This window comes from Ictidomys tridecemlineatus, unplaced genomic scaffold (assembly GCF_052094955.1).
Source record: "Ictidomys tridecemlineatus isolate mIctTri1 unplaced genomic scaffold, mIctTri1.hap1 Scaffold_666, whole genome shotgun sequence".
Lineage (NCBI taxonomy): Eukaryota > Metazoa > Chordata > Mammalia > Rodentia > Sciuridae > Ictidomys > Ictidomys tridecemlineatus.
The window spans coordinates 187371-200837 of NW_027524676.1; the positions used below are offsets into that span (position 1 = coordinate 187371).

Consider the following 13467-nt stretch of genomic DNA (forward strand, 5'->3'; position numbering starts at 1 on the left):
TTGAAACACAGTAAGATAATGGCAGAAAGAGAGGTATTTATTCGATGGTAGAACATTATTGTCCATAAATGCATTTATTATGGTTGGAAGGGTGATCAGTAAGGTCAGAAAGTGGTTGAGATGTGATTGAAGCACAGGCAAAAGGCAAACAGGAGTCTGACATGTGGTTTGTTGTTGATTAGACAGGCTGGGGTGGTGGGGGAAGCTGGCAGTCAGAAGAAATGTGTTCAGAGAAATGGAAACATGAAGAAAGGATATTTGGGGAGGGCAGGAGAATGTGAATAGTTGGTGTTGTAAAGTGTGAAGTTGGAGGGGGATGGGCCTGTTGGAGAGGCCAGCAAATCTTAAAGGAAGTCATGAGCCAAAGTAGCAGACCATTAATAGTGGGGATCCTTAGAAAGTTTTAAGAATGAAAGGAATTAGGTTAGATCTGTTTCTTAGAAAGAGTCACTTAAGGCTGATCTTTCTAAAGAAAATCATGATCCAAACAAGACATTTAATCTGTCTAGAAGCTTATCTAAGCATTTTAGGACTTACCTCCCCCCTATTGGTATTTGTTGATATTGGACTTTTAGAGTTTAATTATAGGAATGAGAAAGCTTTTAGAGGTTGGAGGATAAGATGGTCCTAGGGCCATTGTGACAGTAATCCTCCTCAACTGAAGTTGTTTCCTGTAGGTTGTGTTATTTCAAGGCTTGTGTAAGAAAGATGATGTTGTTGTTTTCCTTGTAAAATGTGTAGATTTTGAAGCCAGGTAGATCTGGTTTCAAATCCCAAGGTTATCATTTAGACGTGTGGGCAAATAACTAAACTTTTGAAAAAAGTTTTCCTCATCTGAAAAATGTAGATAATGCTTACTCCAATCATAAGAATTAAATGATTTGACAAGGTAAAATGTCTGGTGAGGTGTCTGGCATTTTGAAGGGTTTTACCCCTACACATGCCCTAATTCTCATGTAGACAGTCAGAAGGTGATATAAAGACAATGAATACCTGGGGAGGAAAGACCACCAGGGTGGAAAAGATGTGGTGGGGAGAAACAAATCATTTTTCAGTTGGCTCCATGTTTGTTCATGATGGTGGCAGCCACCTGGGTAAGGGGTATGTACGAGCCAGGCAGTTAGAATAATTATATTTCCAGTGATTAAAGCAGTCTTCTACAGTCATAATTTGATTATCAGAATGAATCAGCATCACTTGGAAAGTTAACAGCCTCATGATATGGGAAGGATTTCTTTATTCATATTTTTTAGGTATGCACAGAGCCCTCCTCTAGGTCTAGGTCAGGGGACATGAATGTGGTGCAGGTATGGTCAGTGATTGTACGGTGATAGGTAAGACATAGACGTGAGTGGCAAAGAAGAGGCACAATGTTAGGAGACTGATTTGAAAGGAGATTTCAAAAAGGCATTTTGATGGCCCAGTATGTACAGGACATTGTGTGAGGACTAAAAGAGTCTAACAGGTGTAAGGTATGATTGTGATTTTTGAAAGCCTTAAGAAAAGGACTTAACAAATATATGCAAAAATTATGAACAAGTCAATGTAAAATCTTAAACAAGTAGTATGATATCTGATAGGACTGGAGAGTAATAGGCTCTGATGTGTTTGGGAGATGTGCACCAATCAGATTCATTGATCAATGGAATCTTAGCAGAATCTTAGTGTTAGAAGAAACCTTGGAAGGCTGTTAGTCTAGTTTCTCACTCATTGCTGTTATTTTCTTTACTGTGGCCCTGACGAATAGTTATGAGGCCTGTACACCAGTATTTCCTAGCATGAGTCACTCTCTTACAAGGCTATATGTTCTTCTGTTGTCTAGTTCATCCTTGTATTGACTCCAAATTTTCCTCCACATGATTTCCTCTATAAAATTGAATTCTTTTCTACATAGAAATCCTTTAAATATTTGAAGTTATATCTTAATTTAAAAATTATTTTTAGTATTTTTATCATGGAAACTTTCAAATAAGAGCAGAGAGAATAGTAGGGAACTATAGGTAACCATAACATACTGTATATTTTAGAATACTAGAAAAAAAGATTGTGAAAGTTTTACCATAAAGAAATGATGTTTGAGGAGGTAGATATATTTAACTGATTTAAACATTACATAGTGTATACATGCATCAAAATGTCATGTTACCTACTTCAATAATTATAATGTTTGTTTCTATGTACTAGTTAAAAAATAAATTTAATTAGAAAAGCTTTAAAGAAAAGCATAGAGAATAGTATAATGAACCCACGGGCCATCACACAACTTAACAGTAATTCCTTGATAGCCAATATCAGTGAGTTTTTAAAATTTGTTCTAATTGGTTATACATGATAGCAGAATGCATTTCAATTCATTGTATATAAATGGAACAAAACTTTTCCTAGTTGTACACAACACGTGTAGTCCTACATGTACCTCGGGTAATGTGGTTCATCTCATTCCACCATCTTTCCTATCCCTCTTCCCCCTCACCTGTCCTACCTCCCCTTTGCCCAAAGTTCCTCCATTCTTTCCATGCCCCTTACCACCCACCTCACCCCCATTATGGATCAGCATCCACTTTCAGAGAGAACATACAGCTTTTGGTTTTGGGGATTGGCTTACTTCCCTTAACCTGATATTCCCATTCACCCGCAGATGCCATAATTTTTTTCTCTTTTAATGCTATAAGTAATATTCCATTTCATATATGTACCACAGTTTCTTTATCCATTCATCTGCTGAAGGGTTGGTTCCACAAAACTATGGAATACTTCACAAATGTGGGTGTCATCCTTGCTCGGGGACTATGCTGATTTTTTCTGTATTGTTCCAATTTTAGTATATGTGCTGCCAAAGCAAGCACACTCTGAGTTTTAACAAATGTAGATACCCATGTAAAAACTACCATAATAAAGATATAGAACAGTTTTTTTTTTTCACTGGAAAAGGGGTTTCCTTGGGATCCTTCCCAGTGAGTGCCTTCACCAACTGTTCCAGGCAACCATTGATAACTTTTTTTTTAAACTATAGATTCATTTTTCCTACAGTACTGTTTCATATATATGCCACTATAAGTGGACTCATATCTAGGAGTGCAATTGCCTCCTACGTTTAATGTATGTTTTTGTCTTATGTGATACTGTCAAGCCATGCTAAAAAATGACCACAATCATTTTATACTTCCACCAGCAATTTAGGAGACTTCCACTTGACTTCATCTTCACTAGCACTTGGGCCATTTTAGTGGGTATGTCTTTGTGAGTGTATTTCCTGATAATTAATGATATTGAGTGACCTTTTTTTTTCTTTTGAGATAGGGTCTCATTAACTTCCTTAGGCCCTTGATAAGTTGCCAGCCTCACACTTGGGATCTTCCTGCCTCAACCTGGGATTGATTGCTGGGATTACAGATATGTGCCATGATGCCAGGATCAAATACTTCTTCATGAGCTTGTTGACCATACTGTTTTTGTACGTCAACTCTCTCTGGCTAGCTGGAATCCAGACTTCTCCCAGCTCAGTGCCAACTGTGGGATTGGTTAGCTTATAGTTGTTCTTGGCCCTCACAGGTACTGCTTAGAATGTAGCCCCAAACTGAAGACCACCTCCATGCAGATTTCTGGAACTCTTTTTCTTTGTGGCTCCCATGTTTCTGGTAGTTTTCTCTACATATTTTTGGCTGCTTAATCTCCTGGAACTCTGGTCTCTCTCTCCTCAGTGAGACTGTTGTGCCCCATTTGTGTTCCCCTTTTCAAACTGAGGTCTAGAGGGTGCCTCCAGGTAGAATGCTCACCTATTTGTTCTCCTGCTCTTAGGGGTGACAGTTGCATGTTCCTTGTGGCTTTCTATCTGAAAAATAGCTCTTTAAAAATCTTTTTTGACTGGGCATGATGGCACATGCCTTAATCCTAGTGGCTCGGGAGGCTGAGACAGGAGGATCACAAGTTCAAAGCCAAAAGTGAGGTGCTAAGTAACTCAGTGAGACCCTGTCTCTAAATAAAATACAAAATGGGGCTGAGACTGGGGATGTGGCTCAGTGATCAAGTGCTCCTGAGTTCAATCCCTGGTACCAATATATATATTCCAACTTTCTGGTTGCTTTCAGTGGGAGAACAAGTCTCATATAAGTTACTCTCTATTGATTTCTCCTTTTGTTGTAACTTTTTGCAATAATTGAAAAAAATATGTTTGTGGGACTTCTAGGATATATTGTAGTTAGGGTGAATAAATGACATCCCCCTGGTACAACAATTTAACCTGTTTTCTCTATTGCCTTTTTTTTTGGTGGTGCTGGGGATTGAACCTCGGGCTCCATGCATTCTAGGCAAGTGCTGAGCTAACAACCTCAGTCTCTCTCTGTTGCTTTATATTTCTTGGAAATTGGTAGTCAGGTTTAGGTTCAATTCTGTTTCTTATGAAAATTTAATAGGAAATATTGCATTGACATCTGCATGTCCTCTCCTTTGATGTTGACTACTAGTCAACAGTGACCTTGGTGAGATTTGCTAATATATTACAGGTTGCAAAATAGCAATGGTCTGAATTGCTGGGATTTTTCTTTCTTCATTTAAAGGCTGGGATGCCTATACAAATAAAAATTTATGATTGATTATTCTTTCTTTTTTTTGGTACTGGGGATTAAACTCAGGGGCACTTGGCTAATGAGCCATATCCTCAGCCCTATTTTGTATTTTATTTATATACAGGGTCTCACTGAGTTGCTTTAGCAATTCACTTTTGCTGAGGCTGACTTTGAACTTGCTATCTTCCCTCCTCAGCCTCCCAAGCTACTGGGATTGCAAGTGTGTGCCACAGCGCCTGGCTATGATTGATTATTCTTTACACAGATATTCGGTTTGTATAGTTAAGGCAGGAGATAAACATTTGATTCCTTTTCTTCATTTAAACACTTTTCAAAATAGTAAGGTATTATTCTAGCATTATCAAATGATACCCAAAGTGGCTTTTGAAATCTTTTTAACTTTTATTTAAGAGTCAATATGATGTCATACATTTAAAAATATTTGGTGTGTTTAATCCAGTTAGGAATAGTAATTGTTCTTATCTGATGCTCAATTTCTCCCCCTTTTGCCTTGTAGAAGCCTCTTTATCTTGGCTCCTGGGACCCTTTGCCACCACCTAGTGGTCATTGTTACCTGTTTCCCTTGCTTTTGAACTATGAGATGTTCCAAGTTCATCTTAAACATTTCCTATCCAGACCTTGAAGGAACTATTTCTCTAAAAGAACTTTGGTTTCTTTCAATAGGAAATGATATTTAGAGGCTACATTCCAAGTACTAGGATTGCTTATTGCTCAAATTGACTGTCATTTGTAAGCCATTTTAGTGAACAAAGCTCAGAAATATGTGGGGATTTTTGATCATGTCATTTAGATAATTCCCATGAAAATTCAGGATGTTAGAGAGATTTTACTTCACTTCATCTATCTTAGATTTGTGTTTTCTTTCTCTGATGTTGGAGTTCCAGTTTTCAATGACATAAATATAATTGTTTACAGTCTTGTGCCACTTAATGACATTTTGGTCATTAGTGCATAATAATGGAGCTAAAAAATTCTTGACACCTAGTATTTTTAATCTTTTTTGTGTTTTGATATGTTTAGATATATAAACATTTACAATGTTACAATTGTCTACAGAATTCAGTATAATAATATCTTATAGGTTTTTATCCCCAAAGCGATGATATACCATATATGAATACCTACGTGTGGAAATGGCTATATTTTCTAGGTTTGTATAAGTATACTCAATGATGTTTACACACTGAAATTGCCTAAGATGTGTTTCTCAGAATTTATTCCCATTATTAAGCAACACACGACTATATTTATGTTGCTTAAAATACTTTCAGGAATGTATTCCTGAAATGAAATGAAATTCTCTTGTCTTTAAGCTATATCCCACTAAAGTATGTTTGAAATAATTCATTTCTGTGGTTTGTCACCAACATGATATCACAGGTTGTTTCATTCTTGCTTTCAATATTTAGGTGTTAATTTTTAAAGATTTTTTTATTTATTTTACAATTATTTAAATATTTAGAAGAGCCAAAGTTAATTTGTGAAAATAAGTTGTTTCTGTTTTCTGGTACTGGTGATTGAACCCAGGGCTCCTATCCACTGAGCCACATACCTAGGCTCTTTATTTTTTATTTAGAGATAGTTCTCACTAAGTTGCGTAGGGACTTGCTAAGTTGCTGAGGCTAGCTTTGAACTTGTGATTCTCCTGCCTGATTTTGAAAGAACTCTAGCTTTTGCCCAGTTCTGTCTATCCTGATATTACTCTCTTTTATAGTTAACTTTTAAAATTTATTTCATTATGCATTCTGCTATTAAAAAAATAAGCAAATGAGAAAAGGGATATGCAGCTCAGTGGTAGAGCACTTGCCCACCACACAGGAGGCCATGTGTTCAATCCCCAGCACCATAAAAAGAAAAAGAAAAGCAAATGATTTTTACATCTAGCTATGATAGCTTTATATAGGTACTGGCTTCACCTTCCCAACTGAAACAACTAAAATAAATATGAAAAAAAACCCACAAACATATAAAATTTTAAGATCCAGTAACATTGAAGATCAAGCAACAAAGAATGATTCTGGAAACATAAAGAACAAATGCTATGAGCTCTTTAGTTGCCCCAGCTTTTACTATGTTAAGAGATTCCCAAGCCATGACAAAGAAGGGGAAGTCAGGCAGAACCAGAGGATACCATGAATTGAGAGATGGTGCTGAGATTCCAGGAAAACCAAAGTGACTAGAATTCACAGGGTGGAGTACCAAAAGAAGGTTGCTACATTGAGAGACAATTCTGGAAATCTGTGAAAGGCTCTCTGAGTGTTCAGCAGGGTATTGATCTGCACATAAGTGTGATGAAACTGCTTAGCAAGTCAGAGAAACCATCTTAAGTGATTAGAAGGAACAGGTCTTAACACAGGGACCAGAATAGCACCTGGAAAAAACTATCTAAGGAAGTTGGGTAGAATAATCAGAAGGGTGTTACCTCGGACTGACTATTACAATTTATGTCATACCTAACAAATATTCAGACCCAAGAGAATCAAATTGTTTCCAGTAATTTAATTGTATACGAAATATTAAGAATAGTAATTCGTAATGTATGGCATCGAATCAAAGCTTACCAGGCATGCAAAGAAGCAAGAAAAATACAATCCACAATGATGAGGAGAAGAATCATCCAATCAAAGCCAACTGAGAACTATCGGAGATGTTAGAATGAGGTAATGGCATTTTTTAAAAAGTCATTACTACTATATTTCGTGTGTTAAAAAGGTAAAAAGAGATATAGAAGATATATTTTAAGAAAATCAGACTTCTAGAGTTGAAAATATATGATAAACACAGTGGATGGGATTAATGCCAGAATAAGCATTGTGATGAAATTGTTAGTGAACTTGAGGACATAGCAGGAGAAGTACCCCAAATGAAACAGGGAAAATTTCTTCTGTTAAAGAAAAGTGAACCAGAGCATCAGTGAGCTGTGGGACAGTTTCAAGTTGAGCTATGAGAGGTATTCAGAAAAATATTTTAAGAAATGATGGCCAAAAATTTGTGGAAACTGTACATCTGCAGATCCAAGATATTAAATGGGACTACAGTACAAAAAGCATGAATAAAGCTATATCAAGGTATATTATATCATAAATAAATTGCTCAAAACCAGTGATAAAGAGCAATCTTAGCAGTTAGAGAAGACATTTATGTAGAGAAGAACTAAGGATGACATCAGATTTCTTGTCAGAAATTAGGCATAAGAGAATATAGTGGAGTGATACCTTTAATATATTTGAAGAGTAATAATGTTGGCCAATAATATCATGCCCAGTGAAATATCTTTCTAAAATGAAGACTTGTACTGACATACAAGCTGAAAGAATTCACCTACACTTGCACCAAGACAGCAGATGGAAATAATGGAATAAAGGAGTAAAGAACACTGAAAATGGTGACTGTGTGCATAAATATTTAAAATAATTTTTCTTATTTGAACATTTTAAAAAGTCATTGACTGTTTAAAGACAAATATCAGTGTAGTATGGGACTTAGAAAACATGTAAAGTAAAATACATGACAACAGTATAAATCTCAGAAGGGTAGTAACTATTGTAACGTTCTTATTGAATATGTGAAGTAATATAGTATCATCTGAAGGTAGATTGTGACAAATTAAAGATGTATATTCTAAACCCTGAAGCACTAAGATTAGAAAACAGAGTTATAGCTTAATAAGCCAATAGAGGAATCACTAAAAATACCGATAGTGGTATTTCTGCAAAAGAAGACAGAAAGAAAAGAAAAAGAACAAAGAACAGAAGGAACAAATAGAAGATTATATTAAGCTTACACCTATGCACGGCAGTAATCCTATTAAGTGGAAAGTATCTAAATACATCAGTTAAAAACAGAGATTGTCATATTGCCTAAAGAAGCAAGACCCAAATAGATGTCTAAGGGAATAACACTGTAAATAGAAAGACACAAAGAAGTCAAAATTAAAATGATTGAACAAGGTATCTCATGTTAAACACTAGTCAAAGGAAATCTGGAGTAGCTACATTAAACCAAAAGAGGTTGTGGGGCAAAATATATCATCAGGACTAAAGAAAGTTATTTCCTAATGATAAACGAATCAGTCAAGATTATATAATAAACCTAAATGCTTGTACTTTTAATATTAGACCTTCAAAATACATGAAGTATCAAAATTGATAGAATTATGAGGAAAATGATGAATCCTATAGATTACATTTAGAGATTTCAATATCCTCTCCTCAGCAATTGGCAGAAAACGAAAAATAAAAGTAAGGTTGTAGAAAGTGTGAATGACATAATCAATCCATCCATTTGAAATTAATTGACATTTATAGAAAACCCCCAAGGAGCTTAGTGCACATGGAACATTTACCAAGATAAACTATATTCTGGATCTTAAAAAAATTATCAGTAAATATAAAAGTATTCAAAGTCAGGCAAAGCTTATTCTCTGAACACAATAAAATGATAAATCAATAATGGAAAAATCTGGAAAATTCTCAAATATTTGAAAACTTAAGTGCCAGGCTGCTATCTGCTATCTATCTATATCTATATGTATATCTGTATCTATCTATCATATATATATATTTGGTATAAATGAACAACACAGTACATTTATTTTTATGTGGTGTTGGGGATCAAACCCAGTGCCTCACACATGTGAGGCAAGCACTTTACCACTGAGCTACAACCTTAGCCCCCACTGCTAAATAATTTTTGAGTCAAATAAATCAGAGAAGAAATTCATATTTTGAGTTGAATAAAACTGAAAACAACATATCCATTTGTGCAATGTCACTAAAGTGTTATTGGAAAACTTATAGCACTACCAGGCCCAAGATAGCTTTATTAAAAAATAAGTCTCCAGTCATTGACTTAGTTCCTACTATGAGAAACTAGAAAAGGAAAAATAAGTTAATCTCCAAGTAAGCAAGAAAAAAAGATATAATAAAGACCATAAGTCAGTAAAATTTAAAAAAAAAAGGAAAATAAGAGAAAATCAATGAAACCCAAAGCTAGTTCTTTAAGATGAATAAAATTGATCAACATCTAGTGAGGGAAATAAAAGAGGAGACACGGGTTACCAATATTCGCAATCAGAGAAGGGATATCACTACAGATTTCACAGATACTAGACTGATAATGGGGATATTATGAACAGTTTATGTTAATTAACTTGACAATTTAGATGAAATGAAGAAATTTTATTTAAGCCACAAATTGCAAAAGTTCACTCAAGAAAAACAGACAATTTCATAAACCTTGTTGACTATTAAAGAAATTGAAGGTATAGGTAAAAACCTTTCTTCAAAGAAAAAAATATAAGACCAAGATAGCTTTATTGGTGATCCAATTAAACCTGAAAGGAAGAAATGATATTAATTCCTAATAGTAGTAGTAATACTAAACCCTTGTAGAATATTAAAGCAAGGAAATAGTTCTCCTATGAATCCAGTGTTATCACTACACCAAACCAAGACAAAGATATAATAAGAAAAGAAAACCACATACCTCTCATGGGATCTCCAATGAATCTGTACAGAAATCCTAAACAAAAATTTAAGTCAAATACAACAATATGTAAAAGGAAAATACATCATAGACAAAAACTAGACGGATGATGGGGATTTATGTCAAGAATCCAAAATTTATTTAACATTTGAAAATCAATGAAATTTACCACATTGATGTACCTAAAAGCACAATCTTTGTGTTTAGCTTGAGAGATACAAAACAAGCATTTAAAAAATATAGCAGAGGGGGAAAATGTTGGGGAGTAATATTGGCCAAATTATATTGTTATTTTGTGTGCATGTACAAGTAGGTGACAATAAATCGCATCGACATGTAAAAAAAAATCAGCCCTGATTATTAATTAAAAAAATTTTTTAGATGTTGATTAACTTTTATTTTATTCACTTATTTATATGCGGTGCTGAGATTTGAACCCATTGCCTCACACATGCTAGGCAAGTGCTCTACCACTGAGTATCAACCCCAGCCCCTCAGCATTGATTATTGATGTAGAAAAACAAACAACAAACTAGGAATAGAAGGGAGCTTAAAACATCCTCTGAAAAAATGCAGCTAACCTCATACTTAATGGTTGATAATTGAATACTTTTCCCCAAGATCAGAAACCAAACAGAGATGTCTACTCTCATTACATCTATTCAGCATTGTACTGGGGTGCAGTAAGGAAATAGCTAGTATACTAAGGCAAGAAAAAGAAATAAAATGCACTCAGATTGGAAAGGAAGAAATAAAATTCTCTTTTCTTTTCAGATAACTTGAATATATATATAGATACAATCTGGTATGATCTAGAAAAAAGCTATTGTAAGGTTGACAGATAAAATTTACATCTAAAAGCAATTATATTTTCTATATATTAACAATGAATAATTAGAAATTGAAATTTTAAAGATTTCCATGTACAATAGAATAAAAATATGAAGTATTTAAACATAAACGTGGCAAAAACTAAAATGTATATATTAAAAACTATAAAATATTGCTGATAGAATTTAAAGAGAACCTAAATGGAGAGATATACCTAATTTATGAGTCAGAAGACTAAGGTGTCCATTCATCCCAGTTTAATCACCAGAGTCAACATTATTCCAATCAAAATCCCTGCAGAGTTTTGTAGAAAATGACAAGCTGATTGCAACGTGGCTTCAAGACTTAATCTAGGGCTGGGGATGTAGCTCAGTGGTAGAGGACTTGCCTAGCATATGCAAGGTCCTGTGTTCAATCCCTAGTACCATACAAAGAGGAAAAAAAATATTCTAAAGCTACAGTAATCAGGATTGCAGACAAAACATCAAGAATTCAGAGATAGATACACAATATATATGGCAACAGTCATTGACAAAGATGGAAAGACAAGTAGAGAATGGAAAGTTTTTTCAGCAAATGGTACTGAAATTACTGCATATTTATATGCAAAATATTGATCCATGCCTTGCATTAGACACCTGAATTAACTCACAGACTTAAATATTAAACTCAAAACTACAAAACCTCTAGGAAAAAAAGTAAGAGAAAAAATTTTGTTGAACTTAGGTTTGGCAAAGATTTCTTAAATTTGACAACAAAAGCATTAAAAAGGATTTGACAATGTGGGATTCATCAAACTAAAACCTCTGTAATTCAAAATACACTTTGAAGTCAATGAAATAGACAAAACACAAGCTGGGAGGAAATTACTGTAAAGCATTTATCAAGACTTGCATCAAGGATATATGAAGAACTCTTAGAACGCATTAGAAAAAAATATAGTCCTGTAAAATAACACTTCATCAAAGAAGATAAACAGATAGTAAATACATTAAAAATGCTTGACATAATTATCAGGGAAATGCAATTTTGAAGCATAAGAGTTACCACTACACACTTATTAAATATCTAATATTAAAGACAATTGTGCTGAGTGGTTGGAGAAGAGATGGAGGAACTGGATGGGTACACATCTGGTGGGGATATAAAGTGGTAGAATCACCTTCTTAAAAAGGTAAACATACACCAGTCATATCCAACCATTCTTTTCCAAAGAAAAGATAAGTTATATAGCAATAGGAGGAATTTTATATCAGTGTTCTTGGCTATTTTATTTGTAAAAGCCCCAAACTGGAAAAAAATCCAAATGTCTATCAATAGATGATAGACAAATTGTGGTATGTACATGTAATGAAATGCTACTCAGCAATAAAAATAGATGATAGATAAACTGATGTAGATGAATCTCAAATTATGCTGAATAAGAGAAGCCATAGAAAATACAATATATTATCCCATACACATAAAACTTGAGGAATACAAAGCAATCTATTAAGATAAGACATTTTGCTGGAGGAATGGGAAAGTGGGGGGCAAGAAAGAGGGGTGACAAAGGGCAAAATTACCTAGAGAATGAGAATAATTTTGGAAGTAAAGGATGTGTATATTATCTTGATTATAATGGTGATTTCATAATTTCATGTTAAAATTCATCAAATTGCACACTTTAAATACATGTAATTTATTGCATGTCAGTTTTACCTCAAAGCTATAAGAAATAATATATTCATCTTTTTTCATTTTCTAAGATACAAATAGTATTCTATAAATATTTTTCTCTACTTCATTTTTAAAAAATGTATTCCGGAAACCAGCTCTTAGCAGTATTTAAAATTATTTTCTTTCTTCTTTGGTTTATTCAACAACTTTCATTGATGACGGTTGTTTCAGCCTTTTGTGACCATCTTGTATTGTTATAATTAATGCTTGAATAACATAGTTTTGTAAATACAAGTTTTAAACATTTGTTGTTGTATTCCCAGTATCTTTAGAAATTAGGGCTGGTGGACTATAGCTCAGCAGTAGAGCACTTGCCCAAGATACCCTTCCCCAGCACTGAAAAAGTTAAAAAAAAAAGTGGGATTGTTGAGTTAATAGGTAAATATATAAGCAGTTTTGGGAGATGTTGCCAAATCTCATTCATAAGGGTTGTATCATTTTGTATACTTATTAGCAGTGTCTGAGAATTTGTATTCCCCCACATTCTCTCACCTACTGAGTATGTTTTCAAACGTTTGGATCTTGCCAATGCAAGTGAGAAATGGTGTCTTGGTGTGGTTTAATTTGTATTTTGTTCATTATGAGCTAAGCAGAGCATGTTTCCATATGTTATAGCTATTTGCATTTCTTTTCCTGAGATCTGTTTATTTCTTCAGCCCATTTTTGTATAGGTTTGCTGGCCATTTTATTTATAATGTTCTTTATATTTCAGGAACATGATTCTTTGGACAATAATATGTTGCAAATATTTTTTCTCAGTTTGTCATTGTCAAACTGCGTGTGTGTGTGTGTGTGTGTGTGTGTGTGTGTGTGTGTGTGTGTGTGTAGCAGGTTTAGATACAGC

At 34.3% G+C, this 13467-nt stretch overlaps 1 non-coding gene and 1 pseudogene across 1 annotated transcript; one reads left to right on the top strand and one right to left on the bottom strand.

Annotated features, from left to right (window-relative positions):
• LOC144374374 (transport and Golgi organization protein 1 homolog) overlaps positions 1 to 13467 on the top strand; it is a 142852-nt pseudogene that overhangs the window by 107981 nt on the left and 21404 nt on the right.
• LOC144374378 (U6 spliceosomal RNA) lies at positions 2740 to 2846 on the bottom strand. The gene has a single exon (XR_013433809.1). It is a non-coding gene; the product is annotated as a U6 spliceosomal RNA (small nuclear RNA).